Below are 12649 nucleotides of genomic sequence, written 5' to 3' on the forward strand. Positions count from 1 at the left end.
TTGTGCTCAACTTTGCTTCTCCCTAGAATCCTAGGCTCTAAACTTCAATTCCTTCATCTTTTCCCTTGAGCTGGCCGAACCACTCAATACCCACACTTATCATGCACCTACAAGATCAACACCACTCTTAGGAGGATCTTGCTCACTCTCATACATTGCTTCCGCCCCATACTCTACATTGATTCAAGAAGAACTTCATGAAAATGCCATCACCAAGTCTGCGACATGCTTGTCTTTCTCCAGGGACGTCACGACCATGTCGTCGACGTATGCCTGCACATTCCTTCCGAGCATGGGTGCGAGCACCTTGTCCATAAGCCTTTGGTATGTGGCCCCCGCATTCTTCAACCCGAAGGGAATTACCCTGTAGCAATAGCATGACCTTTCCGTCATGAAGGCGGTCTTCTCTTCGTCCATGGGGTGCATTTTGATTTGGTTGTACCCCGAGAAGGCATCGAGAAAACTGAGCAGCTTGCACCCCGATGCACTGTCTACCAGGGCGTCTATGCTTGGCAAAGGATAGGAATCCTTTGGGCAGGCCTTGTTCAGGTCTGTAAAGTCAACACACATCCGCCATTTTCCGCTGCTCTTCTTGACCAGAACAACATTAGCGAGCCATTCTGGATATTGGATTTCCCTGATGTGGCCTGCTGCAAGGAGTTTTTGTGTCTCTTCTTTGATCGCCTGTCTCTTCTCCTCATTGAACTTTCTTCTTCTTTGACGGATGGGCCTGACTTGGGGGTCCATTGCCAAACGATGGCACAAGAAATCGAGGTCGATTCCCGGCATATCTGAAGCAGCCCACGCAAACGCATCCAAGTGTCTACTTATTACTTCAGCGATTTGGTCTTGCGCCTTGCTATCCAGGGTTCTTCCCAACTTAAACACCTTACCGCTGATCTCCATCTCGAGCCATTCCTCTACTGGCTGAGGTTTCCTTTCGCTAGCGATCAGCGCTCTCGCGATATCGGTTTCTCTGGCGATCTTCGAGCAGTTTCTTTCTCCCTTCCCGCTCCCCGGCCTCGCCTCTACACTCCCCATCGGCACATCGCCCTCGGCGACCACCTCTAACACCGTATCCGAAACTCGCCGGGGTTCGCGCTCCGGCTCTACGCCAGGGGGAGGCGTTGTGGTTACGTGGCACACAGACCTCTTGTTCTTGAGGCTGTTTTTGTAACACTTCTTCGCCTCCTTCTGGTCGGAGCAAATAGTGATGATCATGCCCTCCATAGACGGCAGTTTGACCTTCATGTGCCTTGTCGAAGGCACAGCTCCTGTTCTGTTGAGCGTTGGCCTTCCCAACAGTATGTTGTACGCTGACGGGGCGTTTACCACAAGATACCTGATCTTCTCCGTTCGTGAGGCCAAGCCGTCAGTGAAGGTCGTCCTCAGCCCGATATACCCCCTCACCTTCACTTGGTCACCGACAAAACCGTACAAGCAGCCCCCATATGGTCTCAGTTGATCGGGGGATAGTTGTAACTTCTCAAAGGTCGGCCAGAACATCACATCTGCTGAACTTCCTTGGTCGACCAGCACCCGATGGACAGTCCTTCCCGCCGTGACAAGCGAGACCACAATAGGGTCGTTGTCGTGAGGCACCACGTCCCTCAGGTCCCCCTTGGTGAACGTGATGTCCACGTTGGGCGAGTGATCCTCAAAGATTTCCACTGACATTATCGACCTCGCGTACCTCTTTCGTTGCGACGCTGTGCACCCCCTGCCGAAGAATCCGCCAGCTATGGTGTGGATCTCGCCGTGAATGGCACCTCGTGCTGTTGCCCTCCGCTGCTTGCCAGTTGAGACCCTGACGCTTGGTCCGCTTGCTTCTCTAGCAAGTAATCCTTCAGGAAACCACATTTGACCAGCTCGGCGAGCTGGTGTCCCAGAGCCAAACACGAGTTGATAGAGTGGCCAAAACTCTTGTGGAACTCGCACCATGCGTTTGGCTTTGGCCCCAAAACCTTCTCCATTGTTTTCTCAGGCACTTTGAGCCTGGCAGCAATGTTTGGGATGGCGATCAAATCAGCCAAACCCAGTACAAACTCTTACCTTGGGGGGCGATTGCTCTCCCTGGGGCGCCCTGGTCCCTTGCTCTTATTTTTCTTAGGGTCGTAAGGATGGCGCGTCCTTTGATCCCTCTTTCCCGTCGCCGCCTCCATTACCCTCTGCGGTTGTACCCTTGCTTGGGCTCACGGTTTAGTTGGGGCCACGTTTCCCCTCTTTTCGGTGACCTCGCTCTCGGCAGCGATGTGAGCCACAGCACGTCGCCGGATTTCAGCAAACGTGGCGGGGTGGCTCCTGATGAGCGACTTACTAAAAGGCCCAGGTAACACACCCTTTTTGAAGGCGTGCACGAATATCTCTTCGTCCTTTCCTGGGAAACAGACTATCTGAGCTCCGAATCTGTTCAGGAAATCCTTCAGGGACTCCCCTTGGTACTGCCTTATGTCAAACAAGTCGTAAGACACCAAAGGTGGCGCCTTGTTCACTATATACTGCTCAACAAACATCTTGGAAAACTGTTGAAAAGTGGTGATGTGGCCAGTAGGTATACTGACGAACCAGTCCAACGCCGTTCCACTTAAAGTGCTCATGAACACCTTACAGTACACCGCGTCTGAGCCCCCTGAGAGCATCATCTGAGTATGAAACGCCGTGAGATGGGCTTCAGGGTCCTCCACCCCAGTGAAAGACGTTTTCACTGCCACAGTGTTAGCCGGGACCACCGAGTCCATGATCTCTTGGGAAAATGGCATAGGAAAGCTGCGTGGTGGGGATGGGGGTGCAGATCTGTCCTCAGCCGCACGCTCCTCCCGCTCCTGAAAGGCTTTGCACAGCTCTTTGTTGATCCTGTTGAGCTCTTCATTCCTTGCTTGCGAGGCTACCACCGCCTCATGCATCCTTTCATGCTCAGAACGCGATGCAGCCACGTTCTCCTGCAGTGTCCTCATCATGTCCATCACTTGCGTCATAGACACAGCATCTTCGTCTGTTGATGGCGCAACTGAACTGGAGCGTATTGTCCTCATCCTTCCTCAGCAAACTCAGCAACTCAAAGAACTCCCAAACAAACGGTGAAAACTCCAGGAATCGACTGCGATAGCGAGCAGTCGAACAGAAAACACCAAAAACACCACAAACACAAACTATGGTTGGGAATCACCTTTTATACGGCCCACGGTGGGCGCCAGATGATCCTGCTGGTTAACTTGGCGCAAGAGCGTTGCCTTGTCACGGTCTTCCTCACCAGCTTGACACCACGTGCCCTCCAAGTCACTCCCCAGATAGCCTCTCTAAGAACCAAAAAAACACAAGGTGGCGCCTCTGCGGCCGGTGGCGCTCCGACGCTCAAGTCAGTGACAAGAACACCCAAAAACTAAGAGAAAATATGCTCTGTAGGACCGTACTAAAGGCACACAACCCTAGCAGAATGAGCCGTAATAAAAAACTTACCTCTGCAAATTCTGTTAAGTTTACCTTTATAGCTAGGTTTCTTCTCTCTCCAGGTCGTTATGCTTTTGGACGCGTCGCTTGCATCCAGCCCTGCACATGTCGCCATCTGGGCTGGGATAGCAGGTAGCGCCCAGCCCTACACGTGTCATCATCTGAGCCAGGACAACTTGAGCGTCATTTCTCTATTGCACCCAACCCTACACGTGTCATCATCTAGGTTGGAGTAACTAGTGGCATCCAACCCTACACGTGTCGTCATCTGGACTGGGGCAACTTGAACGTCATTTCTGTGTAGTAACCAGCCGCACAGCTAAGTCCCCTACTCGAGGGGCAAGCTCGCACACAATGCGCTGTGAAACACCACCTGACAAGGCAAGTATCGGATGCAACAAAGTGCATCATCTCTGTGATATCGCTCGTTGCAAGTGGCACCCTCCTTATTGCTACGCCGTGCATGCTCTAGCTGGGGGAAACCTTGCCACCAACGAATGTCCACCCTGGGAATCCTGTCGCTGATGAGCAAGGTGTTCCCCCCAACCCACTTGACCTTCATGCCCCATGCTGGCGTGACAAACATCTTACTGACTTACACGCTTGAAATTACTCTTCTGAGCCTCCAACAGTTTCAACTAAGTTTGCTGGGAGACCCGGCGATGTGCTTCTTGTGGTGGTGTGTAAACCACCCGATCTCCTATCATATCCCGGCGATCTCTCACCATCCGACCTCCTAGCACTTTCATGCGACGACTGTGACGTAGCTCTGGTGACCACCGGTTACGCACACTGGAGATCGGAGAACGCCAATTCAACGATCGACGACTATGCTCACTTCTGAACCATTCATCTTTTCTAGCCTACGTGTTCCACTGAGCACGCCCCACCCGGGCACGCGCAAGACACGTCATCACATCCGATGACCTGATCGGTACAATTACATATTAGTTATAATAAATAATTCAAATTTTTAAATAAATAAATTCTTAATGTAGTAAGTGGAAATCATTATTAACAATGTTTACTGCTACAATCATCTTTATTTTATTACTAATGAGTTTTTATGTAGAGTTTGTAGAAGTAATATTTATTTTAATTTGTGACTTTATTTGAATATTTGTTAACATATTTTAAGAAATACTTTGTTAAATTAGACCAAGTTGCAATCTTTTGCATATGTGAGCTTGATTATTGAAATAAATAAAAAGATGATGACAAGATCATTTTGTTCCAAATAATGTGAGATACTAAAAATAATTTCCTGAAATTTCCAATTTATTGAAATTGATTATGGTTAAAGAAGATTGATAAATATTTGCAATATTTATTTGAAGAAATTTATTTAAAAAAATGGATTTAAATGATAAACAAGAAACAATGCCAAATAAAATATTCTATAAATCACACATATTTAATTCTTTTCTTTTTATTACTAATTAACTTTTTAAAAAAATCAGAAAAATATTTATGACTATATGCATATCTGTTTGGATTTGTGAAATTACACAGTGTTTGGAATTCTTCCCCATTTTCACTCTAATAATTATTGTTTATTGAGTTTCTTCTCTATTCTTATACCATTCTTCTTCTTTATATTTTTCAAGTTGTTTCTCTTAGTGGGATTGAGAAAAGATAATGACATTAAATAAGAAAATAATATTAAATAAGAAAATAACATTAAATTAAATTAAATTAAATTGCAAGAGAAAATACACAGAAAACAAGGCATAAATCAATGACATGACAATAAATTTAAATTCACTTTGTTTTATAAAAATTAATAAAACATCTAAAATAAATAATTATTAGGCTATCATTTGAACTCGTGCGACCACCACGTCTTGTGAGAACAAATTTAATATTTATTAATAAAAATAAATTTTATATTATAATATAAACTAATTTTATGTATCATATTTAAATTATAATAATAATATCATAAAATAATTTTAATACTATAAAATTTTGTAACAATAAACACTTATGTAAAAAAAGGATTCATCCTAAAAGGTGTATAGCCCGAATTTAATAATTTGGTATGTTAACACCTACTTCAAAAATAATCTTAACGTCTTCTTTGACGTTATTTAACATAAATAAATTCTTTCATCCCACTCTAAGTTTTGTTGATTTATTTGACGTGATTTCTTCACTATTTTGTATAAAAAAATAATTTATATAATTATATATATATATATATATGGAAATGTGAATAAGAAAATAAAAAAAATAAAAATAAATATTAATGTTAATATATAAGAAATAAACATTAGCATATATGAATAAATAAAAACACTAAACATACTAAAATTAATATAAACAATGCATAAAAATAAATAATATATTCATGTAAAATAAAGGATTCATCCTAAAAGGCGAATAACTTGAATTTAATTATTTAATATATTAACCTCTGCTTCAAAAACAATCTTATCGCTTTCTTTAAAGTCATTTAACCTACAAAACTTCTTCCATCCCGCTCCAAATTTTGTTTATTTAATTGGCACATTTTCCTTTACTATTATATATAAAAATATAATTTATATAATTAAATATATATATATATATATATATATATATATTTATGTAATTGTAAATGAAAAAAAAATTACAAATATATAAGAAATAATCATTAGCATATGCGAATAAATTAAAAAAGCTAAACATACTAAAATTAATAAAAACAATTCATGAAAATAAATAATACACATAAATAAATAATTCAAGTATAACAAACTGACAAAAAAATTGAGTAAAGTAAGTAACAATAAACAGTTATATAAAAAAGAATTTATCCTAAAAGTCGTATAACTCGAATTTCATTATTTGGTATGTTAACCTCTCCTTCAAAAATAATCTTATTGTCTTTTCCGAAGTTATTTAACATAAAATTATTTCATCCCACTCCAAGTTTTGTTAATTTATTTGGCGCATTTTCTTTCACTTTTATGTATAAAAATATAATTTATATAATTATATATATATATGTAAATAAGGAAATAAGAAAAAAAAATTCAAATTCAAATATTAATATATTAAAAATAAACATGAGCATATACGAATAATTAATTTTAAAAAAAATTATTTATTTGGATTATTATTTAAGTAGGAAATAAAATAATTTAGGATTTGTATTTATTTGAGATTTTAGAAAACGTAGAAATTTATTAATTTTAGATTTTTATCTATGACATTAAATAATGTATGATATGGATTTATTTAGAATTTTGATTAATTTAGAAATTTTATTAATTTTTTATTTTTATCTAAGAATGACATTACAAATTTTTGGATTTTTATTTATTTAGGATTTTGAAAACTTTCAAATTTTATTTATTTTATATTTTTATTTAAGTAGAAAATAAAATAATTTCTGATTTTGTATTTATTTAAGATTGTTTAAAACTTTGAAATTTTATTTATGTATGGCATAAAATAACTTATGATTTTTGTATTTATTTAGGATTTTCGATATTTTAGAAATTTTATTTATATAAAAATTTCATTTAAGTAGGAATTAAATAATTTAGAATTATTATTTATTAATATTTTGAATAATTTAAGAATTTTATTTATTTCAAATATTTTATTTAAGTATGAAATTAAATAATTTAGGATTTTTATTTGTTTAAAACTTTAAATAATTTAGAAATTTTATTTATCGTAAATTTTTATTTAAGTATGACATTCAATAATTTAGGATTTGTATTTATTTCAAATATATATATATATATATAAATTTAAATCTAAATGGAAAAATAAATAAAAGAATTACAAATATATAAGAAATAATCATTAGCATATGTTAATAAATAAATAAAATAAACATACTAAATTAATATATATAATACATGAACATAAATAATACACATAAATAAATAATTCAAGTCTAACAAATTGACAAACTTTTTGAAGAAAGTAAATAATAATGAACAATTGTGTACAAAAGGACTCATCCTAAAAGTTGAATAACCCGAATTTCATTATTTGCTATGTTAACCTCTGCTTCAAAAACAATCCTATTATCTTCTTTGAAGTCATTTAACATAAAATTATTTCATCTCGCTACAAGTTTTGTTGATTTATTTGACATATTTTCTTTCACTTTTCTGTATAAAAATATAATTTATATAATTATATATATATATATATATATTTAATAAGAAAATAAAAATAAGGTTATCATGCAAATATTAATATATAAGAAATAAACATGATCATATACAAATAAGTAATTTTAGAAATTTTATTTCTTTAAAATTATTATTTAAGTAAGAAATAAAATAATTTAGGATTTGTATTTATTGAGGATTTTAGAAAACATAGAAATTTATTAATTTTAGATTTTTATCTAAGAATGAAATTAAAAAAATTAGGATATGGATTTATTTAGAATTTTGATTAATTTAGAAATTTTATTGATTTTTTATTTTTTCTAAGAATTAAATTAACAAATATTTTTGGATTTTTTTTTATTTAGGATTTTGAAAAACTTAAATTTTTTTATTTATTTTATATTTTTATTTAGGTAGAAAATAAAAAAATTTCTGATTTTGTATTTATTTAGGATTTTTAAAAAACTTTTGAAATTTTATTTATGTATGACATAAAATAAGTTATGATTTATGTTTATTTAGGATTTTAGATATTTTATTTCAAATTTTTATTTAAGTAAGGCATTAAATAATTTATAATTATTATTTATTAATATTTTGAATAATTAAGAATTTTATTTATTTCAGATATTTTATTTAAGTATGACATTAAATAATTTAGGATTTTATTTGTTTAAAATTGTAAATAATTTAGAAATTTTATTAATTGTAAATTTTTATTTAAGTATGACATTCAATAATTTAGGATTTGTATTTATTATATATATAAATATAAATATAAATGACAAAATAAATAAAAAAATTTACAAATATACAATAAATAATCATTAGAATATGTGAATAAATAAAAAAATTAAACATACTAAATTAATATAAACAATGCATGAACATAAATAATACACATAAATAAATAATTAAAGTATAAAAAACTAACAAAAATTACGAGGAAAGTAAGTAACACTAAACAATTATGTAAAAAAGGACATATCCTAGAAGTCGAATAACCCGAATTTCATTATTTGGTATTTTAATCTCTGCTCCAAAAACAATCATATTGTCTTCTTTAAAGTCATTTAACATAAAATTATTTCATCCCGCTCCAGGTTTTGTTGATTTATTTGATGCATCTTCTTTCACTTTTTTGTGTCAAAATATAATTTATATAATTATATATATATATATAAATTTAAATATGAAAATAATAAAATAAAAATAAAATTACAATTCAAAGATTAATATATAAGAAATAAACATGAGCATATACAAATAAATAATTTTTGAAATTTTATTTCTTTGAGATTATTATTTAAGTAGGAGATGAAATAATTTAGGATTTGTATTTATTTAGGATTTTAGAAAGTGTAAAAATTTATAGATTTTTATCTAAGAATGAAATTAAATAATTTAGGATATGAATTTTTAGAATATTGAGTAATTTAGAAATTTTATTGATTTTCGATTTTTATCTACGAATGATATTCCAAATCTTTGGATTTTTATTTATTTAGGATTATGAAAACCTTAAATATTTTATTTATTTTATATTTTTATTTAAGTAGGAAATAAAATAATTTCTGATTTTGTATTTATTAAGATTTTTAAAAACTTTTGAAATTTTCTTTATGTATGACATAAAATAAGTTATGATTTGTGTTTATTTAGGATTTTAGATATTTTAGAAATTTTATTTATTTTAAATTTTCATTTAAGTAGGACATTTAATAATTTAAAATTTTTATAAATTAATATTTGAAATAATTTAAGAATTTTAGATATTTTATTTAAGTAGGACATTAAATAATTTAGTATTTGTATGTGTTTAAAATTTTAAATAATTTATAAATTTTAATTAGTGAAATTTTTTATTTAAGTATGATATTTAATAATTTAGGATTTTTATTTATTTATAATTTTAAATAATTTAGGAATTTTATTTATTGTAAATTTTTATTTAAGTATGACATTCAATAATTTAGGGTTTGTATTTATTTCTAATTTTAAATAATTTAGGTATTTTATTTATTTCATTTTTATTTAAGTACTAAATTTATTAATTTAAGATTTTTATTTGTTTAGTATTTTAAATAATTGAGGAACTTTTTTATTTTATTTTTTATTTAAGTATTACATTAAATTATTTAGGATTTGTATTTATTTAGGATTTTTAATAATTTAGGAATTTAATTTATTTTAAAATTTTATTTGTGTAAAATATTAAATCATTTAGATATTGAATTTATTTAGGATTTTGAAAGCTTTAGAAATATTATTTATTTTAGATTACTATTTAAGTAGGAAATAAAATTATTTAGGATTTGTATTTATTTAGAACTTTTTGAAAAACATAGAAATTTAATTAATTTAGATTTTTATTTAAGAATGACATAAATAATTTAGGAATTATATTGATTTTATTTTTTTATTTAAGAATGACATTACATATTTTTTTACTTATATTTATTTATGATTTTGAAAAACTATAAACTTCACTTATTTTAGATTTTTATTTAAGTTGGAAATAAAATAATTTAAGATATGGTGATTATTTAGGATTTTTGAAAAACTTAGAAAAAATTATTTATTTTGAGATTTTTATTTAAGAAGGACATTAAATTATTTAGAATATGTATTTATTTAGAATTTTTAAAAATTTAGTAACTTTATTGATCTTCGATTTTTATTTAAGAATGCCATTAAAATTGAGTGAATTTATATTTATTTAGGATTTTGAAAAACTTATAAATTTTATGAATAGTAAGAAAATATAAAGAGTGTATTGTTAGAGAAAGAAACTATTCTCATTTTGCAATTGAAAATAGTTTTACCATAAGCATGAATTTAGTTAAAAGATGTCCATAACAAAAAAAGTACAGAAAAAATAATGTTTGATTTTTACAAATTATACAGAAAAAAACATGACTTAAGGTTCATGAAATAAAAAAATATTTTTAAATAAACAAAAGTACAGAAAAAATTACAAAAATTAAAGATCATGAAGAATAATTGATGTTTCATTAATACAAAATATACATAAAAACAAAAAATCTATCACTTAATGTTCATGAAAAAGAAAACATTTTTGAAAGAATCAAAACCTAAAATGGTCTAATACAATTTTGGGAAAATAAATACTTTAAGCAGAAGAGTGTCAGAAAAAGAAGATAAAACATAATCAATATTGAGTTTTGCAATTTTAAATGAATGAGAAACCATATTGAGTTCAAAAACGTATAAAAGCAAACATTAACAATATAAGAAATCTTAACTTTTAAATCGTGCAAGCAAATTTGCTTTTCCATTCCAAAGAACATGATTTTACTTTAATCATTACCATTAATGAAATTGTTGTTTGACTTTAGAAAGAGAAACCTGCAGGGAAATATAGTTGTCAGGTTGTATACATAGGAGATTTGAACATACATATATATGTAAACAATCACCTTAAACAATTGAAGGTCCAAGCAATGTGTCAAAAAGATTAAACATAACGTAAAACATTTTAAAAATTGATAGAATGATCTAAGAACCCTAGTATTCCAGAAAATGAGAACTTTTACGTAGGTTTGTTTTGCATAATTGCAACAGGGTCTTTTTGTTTAACAAAAAAAGGAACCTTTGCATTGGAAATTTATGAAATAATACACAAATTGCAAAAATACAAACTTTACCTAATAAGATTGACTTTTCAAATTTAGAATCAATGACAAACCTTGATGACTACGAAAATGTATAAAAACAAACATTACCCATAGCAAAGATACAAATAGAAATAAGAAATGTCAGAAATTTAATTATAAACAATTGTCAGGTTGTATACAGAGAAGATTAACCATATAAAAAATCAAAACTTTGAAACCTGCAAACAAATTTGCTTTTAGATTCAAAAAGAACATATTTCTACTTTAAGCATTGCCATTAATGAAATTCTTGATCGACTTTAGAAAGATGTAAACGGTAAGGAAATGTAATTGTCAGGTTTTATAAAGAAGACATTTGAACAGACATCTATCTATAAACAATCACAGTAAACAATTGAAGGTCCAAGCAATGTGTCAAAAGGATGAAACATAAAGTACAACATTTTAGAAATTCATAGCATGATCTAAAAACCATACTATGCAGAAAAATGAGAACTTTACTTAGGTTTGTTTTTGAAAATTGCAAAAGAGTCTTTCTGTTTAACAAAAAAAGGAACCCTTGCTTGGAAATTTCTGAAATCTTACACATATTGTAAGAATACACAAATTGCATAACATAGAGAGAAAAGCAACATACAACACACTCTGAAAACGTATAAAACAATAGAATCCAAAATCGGGGAAATCTTACCACTTTCATTGAACAATGCATTCTTGCTTTCCCATGCATACAAAAGAAGAAGAAAATCTTACATTGGTGCTTGATATACGGTGGAATCAGTTTGAAAATATGAAAATCAATAGACAAACCTATGAAAGTAGTAATGGCGTTGACAGATTAGTGAAAAACGTAAAGAAATCAAAGATGAGAAAATGTGAGATACAAAGCGCAATGAGCAACATTAATGACTTAAGGTAATCATGGAATAAAAACAAAGAAGCAAATGGAAGACTTGCGATAAAGGTATAAAATCATATCTAAGTTTACTGAAAGTAGAAACTGACCTGTGTCAGATCCACAATTTTTACAGAAAGTGTTTTCAACAGAATCCAAAAACTGTTAAATGTGTGACTTGAATACATGTAAAAATGCAAATTTTATTAACACTTTCTATGCAAAATGATCAAAGATGAAACATTTATTACCTTTCCGCTTCATGCTTAGATATGCAGTGGTTGTGGTTCCTAGGTTGACTATTGGCAAGACAAACGAAAAGAAAAATAAAGTTCTTATGGTGTGGACCATTAACATGAACAAAAAAAAACCATAAAAGTAGAAAGAAAAAGCACAAAATCTGGCTCTCATGATAAGGCGTTGTATAAAAAAAACCTAACAGAGTAAGGAGTTTACAACAATGGAGACAACGCAATAAAGAAATTTGTAAGAACACGTGGAAGTAAAAGCATTTTTGAACTGAGGTTTTTTATATGCTGGAAAAAGTATGA

Source organism: Phaseolus vulgaris, chromosome 10 (assembly GCF_051622355.1).
Source record: "Phaseolus vulgaris cultivar YP4 chromosome 10, ASM5162235v1, whole genome shotgun sequence".
Classification (NCBI taxonomy): domain Eukaryota; kingdom Viridiplantae; phylum Streptophyta; class Magnoliopsida; order Fabales; family Fabaceae; genus Phaseolus; species Phaseolus vulgaris.